This window comes from Rhyacophila brunnea, unplaced genomic scaffold (assembly GCF_057557595.1).
Source record: "Rhyacophila brunnea isolate RB1 unplaced genomic scaffold, BYU_Rbru_1.0 scaffold_10, whole genome shotgun sequence".
Taxonomy (NCBI): Eukaryota; Metazoa; Arthropoda; class Insecta; order Trichoptera; family Rhyacophilidae; genus Rhyacophila; species Rhyacophila brunnea.
The window spans coordinates 2,491,699-2,508,380 of NW_028232752.1; the positions used below are offsets into that span (position 1 = coordinate 2,491,699).

Consider the following 16,682-nt stretch of genomic DNA (forward strand, 5'->3'; position numbering starts at 1 on the left):
TTGCCTCGCCGACCGGTCATTCAGAATGGCGCGGTAATTTGTTGTAAATCTCAATAAAGTCATCTCGATATCAATCAGTTGTAAAATAAGTCAATACACCATTATAAGAGCAGCTGACTAATAATTACTTATTCAACAATGTGATTGTTATTGTATGTCCATAAAATACAATGTATGACCAAAATAATACTTTACCGTGAATCGTTTATCTAACTACATATTATAATATGATTATATATATATATAACAAAATCATATTATGATTTTGGTCGATCACACAATAGAAATTGAGTCGTGAAAATATAAAAAAAGTATGCAGGTACCTATATTCAGTACCCATTCCTATATGGTAGTCGTTTTCACGTTTACGTAATTCATAACTAATTCGGTCATGGGACCAACTTATGCACTTTATATTTGATCCCAGAAGGCATTGTATAATTTCCTCTACCAATTTTAACATTTTAGTATTTAAACTTACCTAGTATCTAATATAACAAAAAAATATACCTAATTCGCACACTACTTACACTACTGTGATTATAATTTAAACTTATTTAAACTGAGTATGCAGAGATTTTTTTATTATCAACATACCTAATAACGAGGTATATCTAATAATGTTAGCCATTAGTCCACCAAATGGATCATCAAATACACAATGAAAACTGAACAAAACAAGCACATAATTCTTTCCACACGCGGGGTAGGAACCAGCACTTATGGCATCATAGACAGTCGCTCTACTAAACACCCCGACCAACTTGGATCGAATGAGGTAAAACTCCGACAAACTTTTCCCAGTGTAGTTGAGGATATTGACATATTTTCCTGTTACTAAAATAAATACCTACACATGTTTATAAATATTAGAAATATATTTAAACTAAATTCAAGTAAACAATCACCGAACTTGTATTTTGGAATTGGATAAACTTTGAACTTTTCTAGATGACCTTCAACCAGTTCAAACGCTAATTTAAATATGTATCTGACCGCGATACTACTCCACTCATGACTTGCGATAATAAATTTTAAAGTAAGAATATACATAATATCACTTATAGTTAAGTTATGCCACTACCTTTTTGATACAATCTACGTTTAATGTGCGTTAGATCAGTTCCGTATCAACTGAAGATAATAATAGGTACATAGTAAATTACATCGCCCCTTTGAAATAATAATATTATAATGCGTTCACTAAATCCAAAGCATATGTTTAAAATATTCCAATTACATGAATTATATAATAAAACTTCAACAATGAAGATTAGTCAATGAATAATAAAAACATAACAACATCCTCTTTCTCTTTCTCGTATGAGTCGGACAAAAGCTTAGCGGGAGCTTTTGTAAAGCTCGGAGCTATTCAAAGGCCGTTGCCTAGCAACGTTTCCAGCATTCAATTGGATTAAAGTCTACTCAACAGCTGATCCGAAGTTTTATCGCTGTGCGTACTGCGTAACTAATAATACTGACGATCAAAAGCATATAGTACAATCCCTAATCAATTTTAAAATAATTATTGGTGATTAGGTTTTTCAACAAAAAAATTCGCACCTTCAGTCTAGGAAAAATACAATTACAGTATTATTAGTAAGTGCACGTGCAAGTTATTAGAAATTATACAATATTTTTGAAAACCGGTTTTTTAAATATTATATACAACCGAATAATCACTTTTCATGGACACCGAGGTACGTTACTCGTCATATGAATTCACTATCTGGTTTATATGGCTATATCTGCTGTATTCGTTATATACATAGTTAATAATTCACAGTGGATAAGTTATTATCCCGCAAAAAAATAAGACACATTTTACAAAAAGTGTTTCGTATGTCACTGCCGTCGAAGTATTTGACCTCATTTCCAGCACCAAGATACTTCACACTTTTTTTGATAAAGAAGACGGTTACTTGTTAATTTTAATCTGGTGCCTGTATGTAACAAGGTAATATCGATTGCAGGTAAATTGGCTGCAAGGTGAACGTATACCTGCGAGAAATATTTATTTATCACCGAGGGAGACCTTCGCGTAAACATTATTTGAAAACACACACGCTCTTATAATATGTACATATTATATAATATATATTATATGATTATCTACCAAGTGTAACGCAGCGTAATATGGATATAATATGCATGTTGAGCATAACGCTATGGGTTTGGAACATAAATGAACATATAAGAGTTAAGCCACATTTCCAACACATTGCACAACCGTGTGACTTGGCCATAGAGCTTGCTCAAACTCAACACAGTTTTCACCCAATATCTCAAAGGCACATCGCTCGAAGGACATATCAACGATGGGCAAATTACACCCAACCTAAAAGGCGATGAAGAATTCCCAGGATCGATGAGATAATCACGTTTGGCGAGAGTATATTATGGTAACAGAAGAGTTAGGACCGAGACAAGTAGAACATAAAAAGGTTTTCATATAGCAGTGAATCAGCAGTGGGTAATACGATGGTTATTTATAACCAGTGTTGCATTTTACATAGCATTCAAATACAAAGTAGCCGAATTATCATTAGTAATGTATTTTTCCAATACGAAGAAGAAACACATCTGAGTTAGTGAACAGACAATTTACTCTTCGTACCAAATATGATACGGAAGAGGTGCTTCACGTGAGTAGGCCATGTACGTACTCCGAACACAGTGCAAGACTCGACGCCCGCGTGACAGCCTCACGAATCCAGTCGCCAACCCTCATCACTCTGCAGCGACGCCACAACAGCGATCTGCGTGATCTAGGTTTCGCGTGACACGTGGCGCTGAACCGAGGTAAATGAACTACCTTGAGATTAGTGTTCAAAAAATTTAATTAAGTAAGAAAATGTTCGTATTTTAATAAGCATTATCTCTGATCACGTTATTTGGTCATTCACTAGGGGTAAAAATCATTATAATCAAGCCCGCAGGCCGCAAGAAAAGGTAAAAACACGTTCATTTTTGTTTACGGAACTTATCCCATTTTCATTCCTGTTTATCTTTTTAATCCCTAAGCCTAAATGTATTTCTAAATCAAAATACATATTCATATTGTGAATCACTTTAAAAAAAACTTTCAATAACAAATTGAAATTTACAATTACACTATATACCTACTTAGGCATGTGTATTAATTAAAATAAAATACGTCAATATGTAGTACTAATTCCACTTTAAAAAAATATTTTGGACCTAATTAGTTGACAATGTTTCCTCTACACGCATCGGATGAAACTGTTCCAAGATAATATTAAGTACTAGATATTGTATTGCATTCTAATTAATACAATGGATTTTTACCAATAATTGACAGTTAACGTTAATCATAAAAGATAAAATACATTTGTCTTGGTTTATCCATCTATTTTTAACGCATAAGCTGTCTCTTTCTCTGAATAACGTAAATTTGCATGCGAAAGAGTTTGCGTCTTTGTTGCGCGATTAGATAAATAGAACACTCACGTTGTGTCCTTCTCATGCGGCTGCTCTCAATCGCTTAATCACTTATATGCGCATTTCGCTTACGCGCTTCTTAACCCATACGGTATAAACTCATGAAACTCACGTAAAATACAGCAGCTTTATCGAAATAGATACCTAGCAATATATATTGATAGGTCGTTCGACATGTTCTTCAGTGATGAGTATTGTTACCCTATATTGTTTTGCATATGATATTGTTGTTGGCCTAGCCTGGAGCGAGCGTATCGACAAGAATGCTGACAGATGTGCCACCTGGTATTTTATTCTAGTTTGTAATATTGGATTTACGTAAATACATCAATTGGAATTATATGCACTACACAGGTGCACACTACGTAATGTCATTATTATGATAGATTATTATTTATTAACAGACAGGCAGGTGGGTTTATACAACATCTCATCTCACATCTAAAGATCGTTTAATTTCTCCGCAATAGTAGCAACAGGTAAGTATAAAAAATGAGCATTCAAAATAGGCAAGCAAAGCCATCAATAAGTCGCGGTAAGTACGGCAAATTAACACAATTTCAAAATTCTCCCGTCACGATTCGAGAGTTCAAGGAAAGACAACTCGAGGTATGATCGAATCACGCTTCTGCAGTCAACACCGACGATTTTTAACATGCATGATGATGCTATTGAGATATTTAATCATTCATGACGAAACGGAAAAAAATGGTGGGCACGGCAATCAACTACTACAGGTACAAATCATTGAGCATTATATTGTTGAAACCACATCCTATATTGCACACTTATATGAGTATGTACAAACAAGATTTAACGGAGTAGGTACATTCTTTCAAACCTGACAATAGTAAATACCTTAATCATACTCACTTATATTGTATCTCACTTATATTTGTAGTTGTTTGGTATTTTAATTTGGTATGAGGTATGCTGTCCAACTACTAACTTTACTTTAATATGGACATATTTGATTAATAAACACATTCATTAATAAACACATTCATAGTTGTTTTATGGTATGCACTTGTGTACACAGTGTTTAGTAGATATTTAATAGTATTATGTGAACGAGGTGTTGCGAGGAACGATTATTCAATTGACAGATTATTTGTGAACTGCTTGTTTGAAAGGTTTGATATCGACTAATCATTATATCTAAAACCATGTGCGAGTGACGAGTACTTAATTATATTCTGTGATAGTTAGTTATATTGTATGTTGATTTATATGTTATGTTACTATAATAATATAATAGGTTTTAAATCTCGGTCGCCTTTCGTAACAAAATGTTTTTAGTCGCGAAATTGTTCTTGATCTTTGCCTAAGTTATCCGATCAATTGTGATCTAGAATCTGGATCGAAACACCATATAATTTATTAAGATCTGGTTTTTTACTCACATTAAACTCGCTATTAATAAACAAATTTGTTAATATTTTCTTGAATCATTTGCCAATGTCATTCTAAGCCACGGGTTCACAACCTTTTGCGAGTGACGAACACCTTTTGCCCCGCCCGTCACATTTTCAATCTTGGACCGAAAATTCAAGCATATCCTTATTATCGTATTTGTGGATAATCTATCATATTTTCTTTCATTCTATGTCAACGCATATGGATCTTTCGCGTTATCGTGGATTGTCAACCATTATTGTTTTACTGACTACACGTGTCCAGAAGAACATTACATTTTTCGAATAGAATTTCCTTCTACTTTAAAATTAGCGAACATTACAATATTAGTTTTACTTTACTGGTATCTGTCTGATTACCGTTACACTTTCTGTAGTCTTTAAAACTGTTTTGTTAATCTTCTCCAACGGTAAGCGACTATTTTGGTCTGTCAACAATATTTTTTTCGCTATAATACTTGTATCAACAAATTACCGAAGTAATTAGCGACGACACAAAAAATACCACCATGCCAGAGTCGCAATCAGGGGTTGGAAACCAGGGTTCTGACACGGAGGAAAACGGCCCCAGAATTGTATTGAATAATAAGTATATAATTGTATAATATCCCACAGTGAATTATTTATGTTAGCACAGCAGAAAATTGAAGAATCCTACAATGTCTACAAAATTTCTGACGAACACTTACAAAAATAAAGATAAGCAATAGAGAGAGTTAAGAATAGCACATTTTGCGTGGGTAATAAAATGCGGACAGCTGTTTCTTTGCAAGATTTATAAATACATTCGCCCATACTACGGTCAGCGCGGTACAGTTTGTCTGGCGATATTTTATTATCAGTAAACATTGTTGCTTGGCTTGCGAAATATTGATTCGTATGAATAATGTATCTAAAAGCATACAAGGATATCTCCCATATTACACAGCTCCTCCCATACAACTGAAATGTAATGAGAAGACACTGGCAACAATGGAAAGGAGAAGATAATAATATGAAGAATAACAAAATCTATAAACATTGAATACAATTTTAACCAAAACAATACGTTCATCTTGAAATCGGTAAAATCAGTAAATAATATTATAATTCAACATAATATGTAGCTACTTAATATTATTTATTATTCTTATTTGAAGGAACGTTTCTTGAACAGGGGAAAATGAGTATTAGAACAAACGAAAAGAATAACAACCTGTAATTTCAATTAAGTTAAATAATATTACTTCTGTACCCATAGAAACTGAGCTCTCTTATTTCTCCAAAGAACGGCACTAAAAACAATTTTCATACAAATATCGGTTACGATTAAGCCCGATTTTCATTGGTAGACACTAAGCGGTAGAGTACTTACTAGGAATCTCGCGACTACATTTTATTCTTACTCGAATTTATGTGTTGTGTAGGTGTAGGTGATGGACGCGAGCGAGACTAGGATATACGGAATATTATGTTAATATTTATAACCATAGAAAACTGTGCTAGTAGAGAACTATAAATATCAGAGGTAATACTGCAATGTTGCTATGTCTACTGAAATTTCAGTAGATCCACTGATATATTGCATCAATGTGAATTATTTCTGCACGGTATTATAAAGATACCTATTATATTAATTATGTTGAAATTCTTGACGAATTTCTCTAATAAGAAATTAAAAAAACTACATTAAAAAAATGTTATAATGACGTAAATATACTTCTGAGATTATAACAATTTACACGCTTTAAAAACAAAATATCCAATCCATCAAATCGTTAATTTTCATACATATATTTATTTAATCTATGATACAAATTAAATATTCAACTTTGAATAATTTATCTGGCAACACTGGATCCAGGTAAACGGTGGTAGGGGAAGGCGAGTAGTAGAGTTACTATCCGTCCATGTAATCTTGCTTTACTCTATCAAGATCTAGTACTACTCTACTCACCCAATTATATAATCGTTTTCACTCGTAAAGTTAGAAAAATAACTAGTACTTTCCCAATTACTCTACGCGCTAACTATACTAATGAAAACCGGGCATTATACATAATAATCTCATAGCAGATATTCAAAGATATCACTAAATATTTCACGTTTCATTTTCATCATTTACGGAAAGTATAATAATATGCATTCGTGGAAATTTTAATTAATTGGTTCTCTTTGAAATTCTCGATATAAACTTTTAATTTAATGAAGTATTTCAATGCTAAATAAACATTATAAATATGGCTCAAGTTTGACCGAGTGTAAACAATTAAGACAACACGAGGTCATATTTACATTACAAAACGATTGCAGGCAATAAAAAATGTCATTGTTTGAGTGAAAGAGCGATTGGGTAATAATAACTGCAATGTTGAACGTGGACTTTTTGCAACGATTAAATAAAAATTAAGTAGGTACCTACTTGGGTAACTACAGATTTTAAATACTGACCGCATTTAAACGGATGATACACATAATATGGATCACAAAATGTAGAATATTATTAGAAATTACGTAGGTACGTACGGATTAAATTAATGCGTAGGGAGAGAGCTCAAGATGAAAATTAAATTGATATTAAAAAATATTTTTCTTGTCTATTTTGATATATTTTTGTGAAAATGTAATTGTACGATAACATAATATGTACGTGCACACCAGTGAACACGACATTAATGTGAGCTGGCTTGCCCTACTTACGCCTGGCTGTAGTATAATAAGCTACGGATCTCGAGTGTGGAAAACTATTGGATAAACTGATTAACAATCATATTGTGTTAAGTTAAAGTAGGTATATGTTATTTTCAATAGTTATGCCTGTACCATAATAATATTATGCATTTAAGTTTGTCACGTAAATCTAACGCGCATTCAATATTTAAGAGCAGTCAGCACACTTTGTTTTACTTTATGTTTATGGCCTGATGTTTTAAAACCTTTGTCCATGGCGATGGGTTTTACATTTATATCTTATTAATCTGTTCTCTGGTGTAGCATTTCTTTGCATTATAGATGACAATAGAAAAGGATTAAAAACGAAAGGTAATTTCATCGAAAAGCATTTCGCCGAGCGGCAATTTAATGTAATCTACGAATAATTTTTCAATTTATCGTACTCGTGCAATATGTATATAGCTGAAAACATTATTTTATTTTGTACCCGGATGGCACAAGAACATTGAGAACATATGGAAACTTTATCAAAAAGCATTTCGCCGAGCGGTCATTTGTACAAATAATTTTCCAATCAGAGGTTCCTGATTCTATCACATTAACGGCCCACGTGCTCGTCGAAGGTCAAAATTGAGTTTTTATTGTTTCTGGACACTCCTTAAACGTTGTAGATAATCTATTTATATAATTTTGAAGCCTTATTATCCCTCATATTTATTTTAAACATTTGATGACTGCATAAAGTATTTTTGTTACATAAAATAGTATTCTTTTAAACCTCTCGCTCTAATGTTTTAGAATATAGTCATATTTCGGTACATAACTGTGCAGTGGTGTTAAGATTTTTTACATTTATTAATTTTTAAACGCATTTATGAAACCATTAGTATAATTTATTACGAGATAATTTTTGTAAAATATTCACGATAAAAAATTATATTGATAATCTCTGTGATCCCAAATTTGACAAGAATTAGGCATTTTATTATTCAAAAAATCGGCAAGATTAACACATTTGAAGATGATTCAAAAGATACTTATTATAAGCTATGTCTTTGACCATTCAAGTGTGATAAACATCTTATGAATAATGATTGCTTTATAATAATTATTGACCTAGGAATAAGGTAGTGTTTTTTTGAAATACGCCATTTCTTTTGTCATTCTCCAGTGGTTAAGCTACAACATACGGCCGTAGCCATAAATTGACAAACTATAATTAAAGTAGGGAGTAAAATGATATTGACGCGCGTGTTTGAACATGTACCGTTTAAAAAAAATAAAAATAAAATCGGTAATTATATAAATAGATTATCTACAACGTTTAAGGAGTGTCCAGGATCATGGTTTGAAAATACAATAAAAACTCAATTTTGACCTTCGACGAGCATGTCCCCCCTTAAAATAGAAAATTTGATTGAGAAGTATTTCATAGGTAACAAATATTTGATAATAATAATAATCATGGTTGGTAATTATGAGTAAAGGTACTTTTACTTACCTATTTAATTTTAAATCAACTCCGGAATACCGGGATTCCAAACCGTAATACAGAAACATAACTCTGTATGACTACTAACTAGGTACTAGTTAAAAAAAATAATAGTACAAATTATATTTTATTTAACTGACCTTGCATCCCGTTGGTACTAAATTAATGAAATATGATCCCATACATACTGGCATACCTACAACAATTCAATTTCACACCAAAATTATTATTCGGGGAATTAAATCAACCTGACCCAGTGGCCGGCAAATAAGCCAAATGGAGTGTCCCGTGGTATGGGGTCGCCGGTACGCATAAACCTGACCCACTTCCCCGCTGCGAAAACTTTCTTCGACCATTTACGTGGGTAAGTAAGACAAAGGCTTTCCCATTTATCCCGTTATAATACCCTGATAGTTAAGTGTTTAATTGGACTAATGCCCACAATGGCCGAGCGGTTACGCGTCAGGCTTATAATGTCAAGGGTCTGGGTTTGAATCCCGAGTATGGAAAATGACGTTGTTTCTCAATGTGAAATTGGAACCAGCGTACCTATATAAATGTGATAGGCTGAGGAAGTGGCTAACATCAATTTCTTGTAAAAACAAAAACAAAAAATGTTAATACAGCCTCCACTCCATGGAAGCAGCCCACATGATCTTAGTTCTTAGGATCGAACATGGTAAAAATGGATTTCATACTCGTGTAATTTCGTTGAGACAATCGTAAGCAAACAACGTTGCATTTACAAAGTCATCGCAACCCGTAACATTAGCGCAAGTCCAGACTATTTCCGTGTTATGTAGTACCCACCACTGGCGGTCGCAGCGATTAATAAGTGAAAACCAGTGGTTATGACAATTTTTTTAATGCAAATATGCTATATCATAAACAGATAAACGTGCTGAAAATATTAAAAATCTGGTATAAAGAAATGTACATCCTTAATTCATCTTCCTTAGTTTGCTTCCCGTATAAACATGCCGCCTCTGAGCAATACATGACCTGACTATACCTGTGTTCCTAGAACTGCACCAGTGAGAACTGTGACATTTCACAGCGACTAGAATAGGTACAATACGCGTTCCATACAGTCCACAGCGCGGAATGCTTGTTGCAGCTACTAAAATTGCAGTCATTGTTAAGTATGTCATTCGATTGTCGTGTGTAAACAACTTTTAAAACTCTTGAGAATCGCTACAAACCCGAAACGTCGTGGAAAGAAGAAATATATAACCGAAATTGAGAACATGAATACTAACAAAAGTTGACCTTACGAGAAACCAACAATAGAAACGAACCTACGTTAATTATTTTTATAAACAACAACAGACAATAACTGCGTAATGTTTGCAATTATTTGCCAATTTATTAAAAAAGTACTGCTGACAGACAAAAGTTTCGGCCGTCAACGAAAGGTTGATACTTGATATTGAGAAAGTTGCCCCAGGGACGCGGCGCAGCATAGCTGCTCGTAAAGTTAACTGGAAGTATGAGGGACCGGTCGGTGGGAGGTGGCAAAGAGGGGGCATTCGCAAACTTCGAGTGTCGCCAAAACTTGGCCGCGCAAATAATTTAAGTAGGCCACCAAAACTTTGGGAGGTACTGTATCGTGTGGTCAGAGTCGAAAAATCCAAATAACTTTTGACGGCTATCTCCAATCTACATTATTAAATACTTTAATAACTCTCAAAATAAATACCGATACATAATAATATGGATTGGATGGGTATATTTTGAATACATTACCTCGGATAAGATAGGTTTGGTGTTCGAAATATTGTTGTATAGATATTACAATTACCAATTTTAATCATATTATGCAAAAGTAAAATGTTATAAGGCAGTGGCGGCTTAAGGCACATGAGGTAAAACTAATTTTGAGATCCAATGATAAATACAATATAGGTGTTTCGTTCTACAGAGACACTGTTGTACGCTAAAAACGATTTGCATTTGTGTTGGTGTTCTTTGGTAGTATTGACACAGGGTGTGCATGAAGAATTACGGTAAATAAGCATATTTTTATAACTTATTGTTTTAATAAAATATGGAATAAAAATGCGTACATTAGAACATGGGTAGCTATATATTATTTAATTATACCGATAGTTACAATTCAATGAAAACATCGTGTATTATTATTTATTTAGTTGGGATTAGGAATATACAATGTTTTGGAATTTATGAATTAGCCTTAACGATATCATTATCGTTATTTAACAGATGAGTTATAAATTTATAGAGAACTAAACAATTAAAGACAATTATTATACCGTAAATACATAATTTCGTCGGCAATGTCATTTAATTATACATACAATCATTAGGGCTTCGGAGAACAGTTACAAATGGCATTTTCAACTATAAGTATAATGCTGTTAAAGTAAATATACATACCAATAGCATTTATTTATTTATTCGGCATGTGTATCCGGATACATACTATCACTAACTGGTAGCGATGACAAGCACAATATGGTAGGGATAGAGGACAACCCAAGATTTACCCGAGCGCGTAAAAAACTCAAACAAATATTATAAGTGTATTGTAATGCAGTAATTACCTTCCCGGCGAAGAATTAAGATCCGACCCAAAACTATCCCGTCAAAAGCGCGACAGTGCGAACCTATAATAATTGTTACCAGTTATAGTTATATGATGTAAGTAACACTGATACCTGATCCTAATACCTAATTAATTTCTCCTCGTAATATTTCTCCCAATTCTCCTGTTTTGTCGATGGGGATATTGAGATTTTGCTTTGATGCAGTCTAAACCTATACCACTCCTGAGTTAAATAAAAAAAGTTACGTTAAATGGATAATGCTGAAATTTAAATAACTCTTTACGTGCGTCCAACGCAACTATTGCGTTCCCCATTAGATATAATTAGCATGTTATTTAAATGTGGTAATTAATTAGCAAACAATTAGAACACCCACGGTGGCCGCGCGGCTTAAGCGTTGGACTATAACGCCGTGGGTCCCAGGTTCGAATCCTGGGTCTGGCAAGTACACATATTGTTTTTCAATTTGTGTCTGTCAGGGTATGGACCTAATAGGTTGAGCAAGTGGCTGACATCCATTTCTCGTAAAAAAAATCTGTTAATACAAATCTCCACTCTGTGGAGGCCCATATGATCCTATTAGGATCGGACATGGTCGAAAAAAAAAAGAATTAATTAGTAATTAACAAGTCAATGAGTCAATTTAATAACATTTGTTTGGGAAGATAATTTTTTTTGTCATACAACTAGGAAACAGGTCAGAAATAAGTTGAGCACAATTACATAGTAGATATTTCCCATTTTATTATAGATACGCTTAAGAATGTTAATAAATATAATAATTGATATATGTTGTTAAAATTAAACTTTTAGTAGTGAATAGGTACTGTGTTTTTGTTAAGTTAAGTTCCTCCATTTATTTCTTTATTTAATCTATGACCAATATTACCTATACCGTTTATGAAAGACCAAGCCGCAAGATCTGCGTTGCGGCACCGCAGTTTGCGTCAATTTCCAGCGCCGTATGGCTTGACCCTCGGATTACATTTAAATATCTAATATTCTTTTATTATTTGACGTGACAACTTATAATAAAAAAAAATGAAAATAACGTTCCAACTCAGATTTATTTCAGATTAGATTCTCATGCAGATCATTTATTTTTAACAAGCCGTGATCTTTTCAATAAACTTGGATAAAAACATATTTTGCTACACTCCAGTAAACGTCAGTCATGTAGAAATTCCGTAGTTAGAATAATAATACGCTAACTTGATACATACTTAACGATTTTCACATTATTTGTTTCACAGTAGATTTTAAAAGTTATTAGATACCTATTCAGGTTATTCTTTAGGTACCTAGATATAATCTACTTTATTGAAAAATCACACTGTTTCTACTGTTGAAATCTTCATATTGAGACATACTTATATAATAATTACAAAATGTTAGCCAACTATGTATTTATAATATATTAAATCAAAACTAATGAGTTTCTTATTCAAACTCAAATATATTTTAGTTGTTTGCTATTCACCACATGACTTGAAAATATAGCAAAAATAAACAAGTAAGTACTTACCTGGCATTATTTAAATGTGATTTCTTCACAATCTTTACAAAATATATAAAACCAAAAATTATTTTATAAAATAATAAAAAAATCTAAGGAAGTAGGTAAATAATAATAATTATTATTACGATATAATTAGGTAAGTATAAAAAAATATGCGATGACCGTTTCTTCCTTTAGACAAAAACTATAAATTTCGTTTGATCTTTGCAACGCAACAATTAGGTATTATAAGCTTGGGGAATGTTGTGTTTTTTTTACTATTAGTAAATAAGCAATAACAATAAATAATAATTTACCTTATTATTTATCTGCGAAATGCCATATTAGTAATCCATAAAATTTGATTGCACAAAACTATCATCAGCGTCAAACACCCACTTTTCGATCACATCAATTAGTAACAAGTTTCACAATTTCAATTATCATCAACCACAAATTAATATTCAATTAACTATTACACTTTTATTACCAATTATCTTGTTACGCTGTTATTCTTTGTAATAAATACACTTTCACTTGTATATTTTACTATGCACCGGTTAATTATTATTTAGTATCTATCAACAAAAACAATTTTTTCACTACTTTTCAATAAAAACAAACGGTAAAAAAGTTCCGCGACAAACGTAACGTAACGAAACACTGCCGAACTGTATTAAAAATTCATCACTTTTTATATCACTTTTCACGTTTACTGCATTCCTCAAGTCCTTGTTCGAGGATGGGATAAGACGATCGAAACACCTGCAAAAGAAAATAAAAGGAATTATAATCAAATATACATAATATGTATTATAGAGCCATTTAATATCGTGGGAAAACACATATAAGTAGACACTGTAAAGATGTGTATCTAAAGGTGACCTGCATATTTATTTTAAGTTCAGTAAAAAAAATCATTTATTTTGAACATTATAAGTTATTCGTTCAATACATTCACAATATAAACAGTTAGCTTATTTTTAATCCAGTTATAAAGTATATCTATAACACAGTGAGAGGTGTACTGAGAGAGTCCATCTAAATAATTTAACTACTCCATATTATGCTATTGCCCTCTCAACTGGTATCACCGACGGCAGTCGTTCTAAACAACCGATGCTTCTGATTTTGATTAAATATGAATAAGATGCAAACAAATCAACTAAGGGCCGAGGCACACGGCGCCGTAAATTGACGCAAACTCCGGTGACGCACCACCAACCTCGCACCGGATCTAATTGGAAAATTAGGTAGGATCGGCGTTGTGACACCGCAGTTTGCATCAATTTGCAGCGCCGTGTGGCCTGGCTCTAATCTAGTAAGAATGGCAATCTTCATTTCAAAATTACATTACCTATATTATTACGCACAAGTTTATTAGTTTCGTGGCTTGCAACTAGACGGCGAAACAAATTAAAAGATCGGGCAAAATATATATTCAAAAAAAGATGGTATAATTCTGTCAGTAAAACATTTAACTAAATAAGGGGAAATTTCAGCGAACAACAATTTATTAATCCGCATTACTTTAGCAGCGTCACTGCGCAGATTGATTTCACAGATATTAAAAAAAACATAAATTTAATAGTAATTATCTTCTCGACATCGTTGGCCTTACTGTGGGTACCCACATACTTAATTTTCCGTAAAATTAAGAACGTTTCACGAATCACACGGTACAGTCGGTATGCAATAGCGATGTAACCAGCAGTAAAAGAACGTTATTTTTAAGCATTGATTAAAATATTATGTAATAATATAATTTAGTATGTAACCCTAAACGAGTTAATCAGGAAAAACAGAAATAATAAGTGCGTTACTTTCTGTGCGTGGTACCTGGTAATAAGTTAGGTTTTAAATCTCGAATGTGGAGAAATGTGGGATAAATTTAAACACGTGTTAAAGAATATGTTATGTTCAATAGTTATATCTGTATCACAATACGTACACATTAAAGTTTGTCACATAAACTAAACGCGCATTCAATATTGGTAATATGACATTTTAGGACACTCAGCGCCCTTCGTCTTCTTTGCGATTTATGGCCTGAGTAATACCGAACTCGGCTACAAAACCTTGCTCCATGGCGACTCGCTATTACATTTATAACTTATTAATCTTTTCTATCCGAGTAACCAATATTAGCGGACAGGTAGGCACATATTATTAATTGGTATACATATCTGCCAAATAATATGTTATGGCTATAATATGTGTACATATATAACTAAAAAAATATCCCCGAACACTCTAGGTATATAAAAATAGAATTTTGAATGCGTTCCAAAGATTCAAAAGGCTACCGTATGGAACTATGTACTATTTTGAAGTTATCATACTTTGACCGAAAGACACTAAAAGTTATAGAATCTACCGTTACCACAGCGCTGCGAAAGATTCTCAATACTACATTCAGTCAATAGTGGAACAACTTTACTCTTTTCAAGTTATCCAACATTACACGTACGTCAATAAGTATGGTAGTAAAATTTCTAATATACCGTTATCACAACACTGCGAAAGATTCTCTACACTTCACCCGGTCCTGTTCGACACAATTAAAGATAGGAAAACGGAAAACCAACAACACAATATAACAAAATGAGCCGACTGAAAATTTTCAGTTTGCTTCGCTAAATAATAATATAAGAGATGAGTTCGCGACGAGCGTACACAACGGTGGAAAGACAGCGCGATACTAAAATAACATTGCCCTCCCACGTGGCACAGCGGCATTCGCTGGCTCCTCGTGAACTTTCTCTCAGCCCGACCAGAACAGACACCACACCACACGCATAGCTTTCCGCAACGCAACTGAACATTGGCAACTATATTCACCGGTCGCATAGGTATTTATTTTCCAGTTTGGCTACATTCTACTTACTATTAATAGATACTAATCGAAGTATAATCATAATATTCGGTTTTGTTTAGATTTTAGCATATTTAGCAAACAACGATCGCTATTCAGTGCGTACTCCGAATTATTTTATAAACAAAACTGTGGGAGATTAATGCCGTGCCCAGGCGCAACGACTAACCGCAACCACCGGTGGAAAGCACATGCTCTGGACTGTATTTCCCATACTATTTATGAGGCATGTGACTCGAATAGGGTAGATATGAATGTCTTGTCTGAATCTTGCCCCGCCGTCGTGGATCCCCGCACTTTCCCCTCGTATATTCCTCAAGATAATCATTATCGAGCGATGAACACTTACGGGAATGCACCCACAATGCCGCATGGCCCAACGGAGTTTCACTGATTTTTTCACCTGCGGCAGTTGACAGGTTCACCCGGTGAGTTCGACTCCGCTTCGCTTTATAAAGATAGGGATATGTTCATTACACAGGTGGTGATATTTATTCGTCCGCTAAAAGTACAACTAAATTATTTTTGTGGTCTCTATTAATTGCGCCCGCAGTATAGCAGGTGTCTGAACGCCTGTGCCCTAGTCCATGGGCAGCACTATGGCCTCGTCCACATGGTGCGTGTCTCGTTGCGATACGCCGCGACTGCATGTGGACAGCTCAATGAAGTCACCTTTACCTAGACCGCGCGCGGGTGAAAACGCGCATGCGAACACGTCTGT

At 33.7% G+C, this 16,682-nt stretch overlaps 1 protein-coding gene across 1 annotated transcript in view; it reads right to left on the bottom strand.

Annotated features, from left to right (window-relative positions):
• Positions 1–16,682, bottom strand: part of LOC147078812 (uncharacterized) — a 186,268-nt gene that overhangs the window by 109,763 nt on the left and 59,823 nt on the right. The window contains exon 2 of the mRNA XM_085949683.1: positions 13,404–13,851. The gene's annotated coding sequence lies outside the window, so the exon portion shown is untranslated. The remainder of the gene's footprint in view (positions 1–13,403; positions 13,852–16,682) is intronic.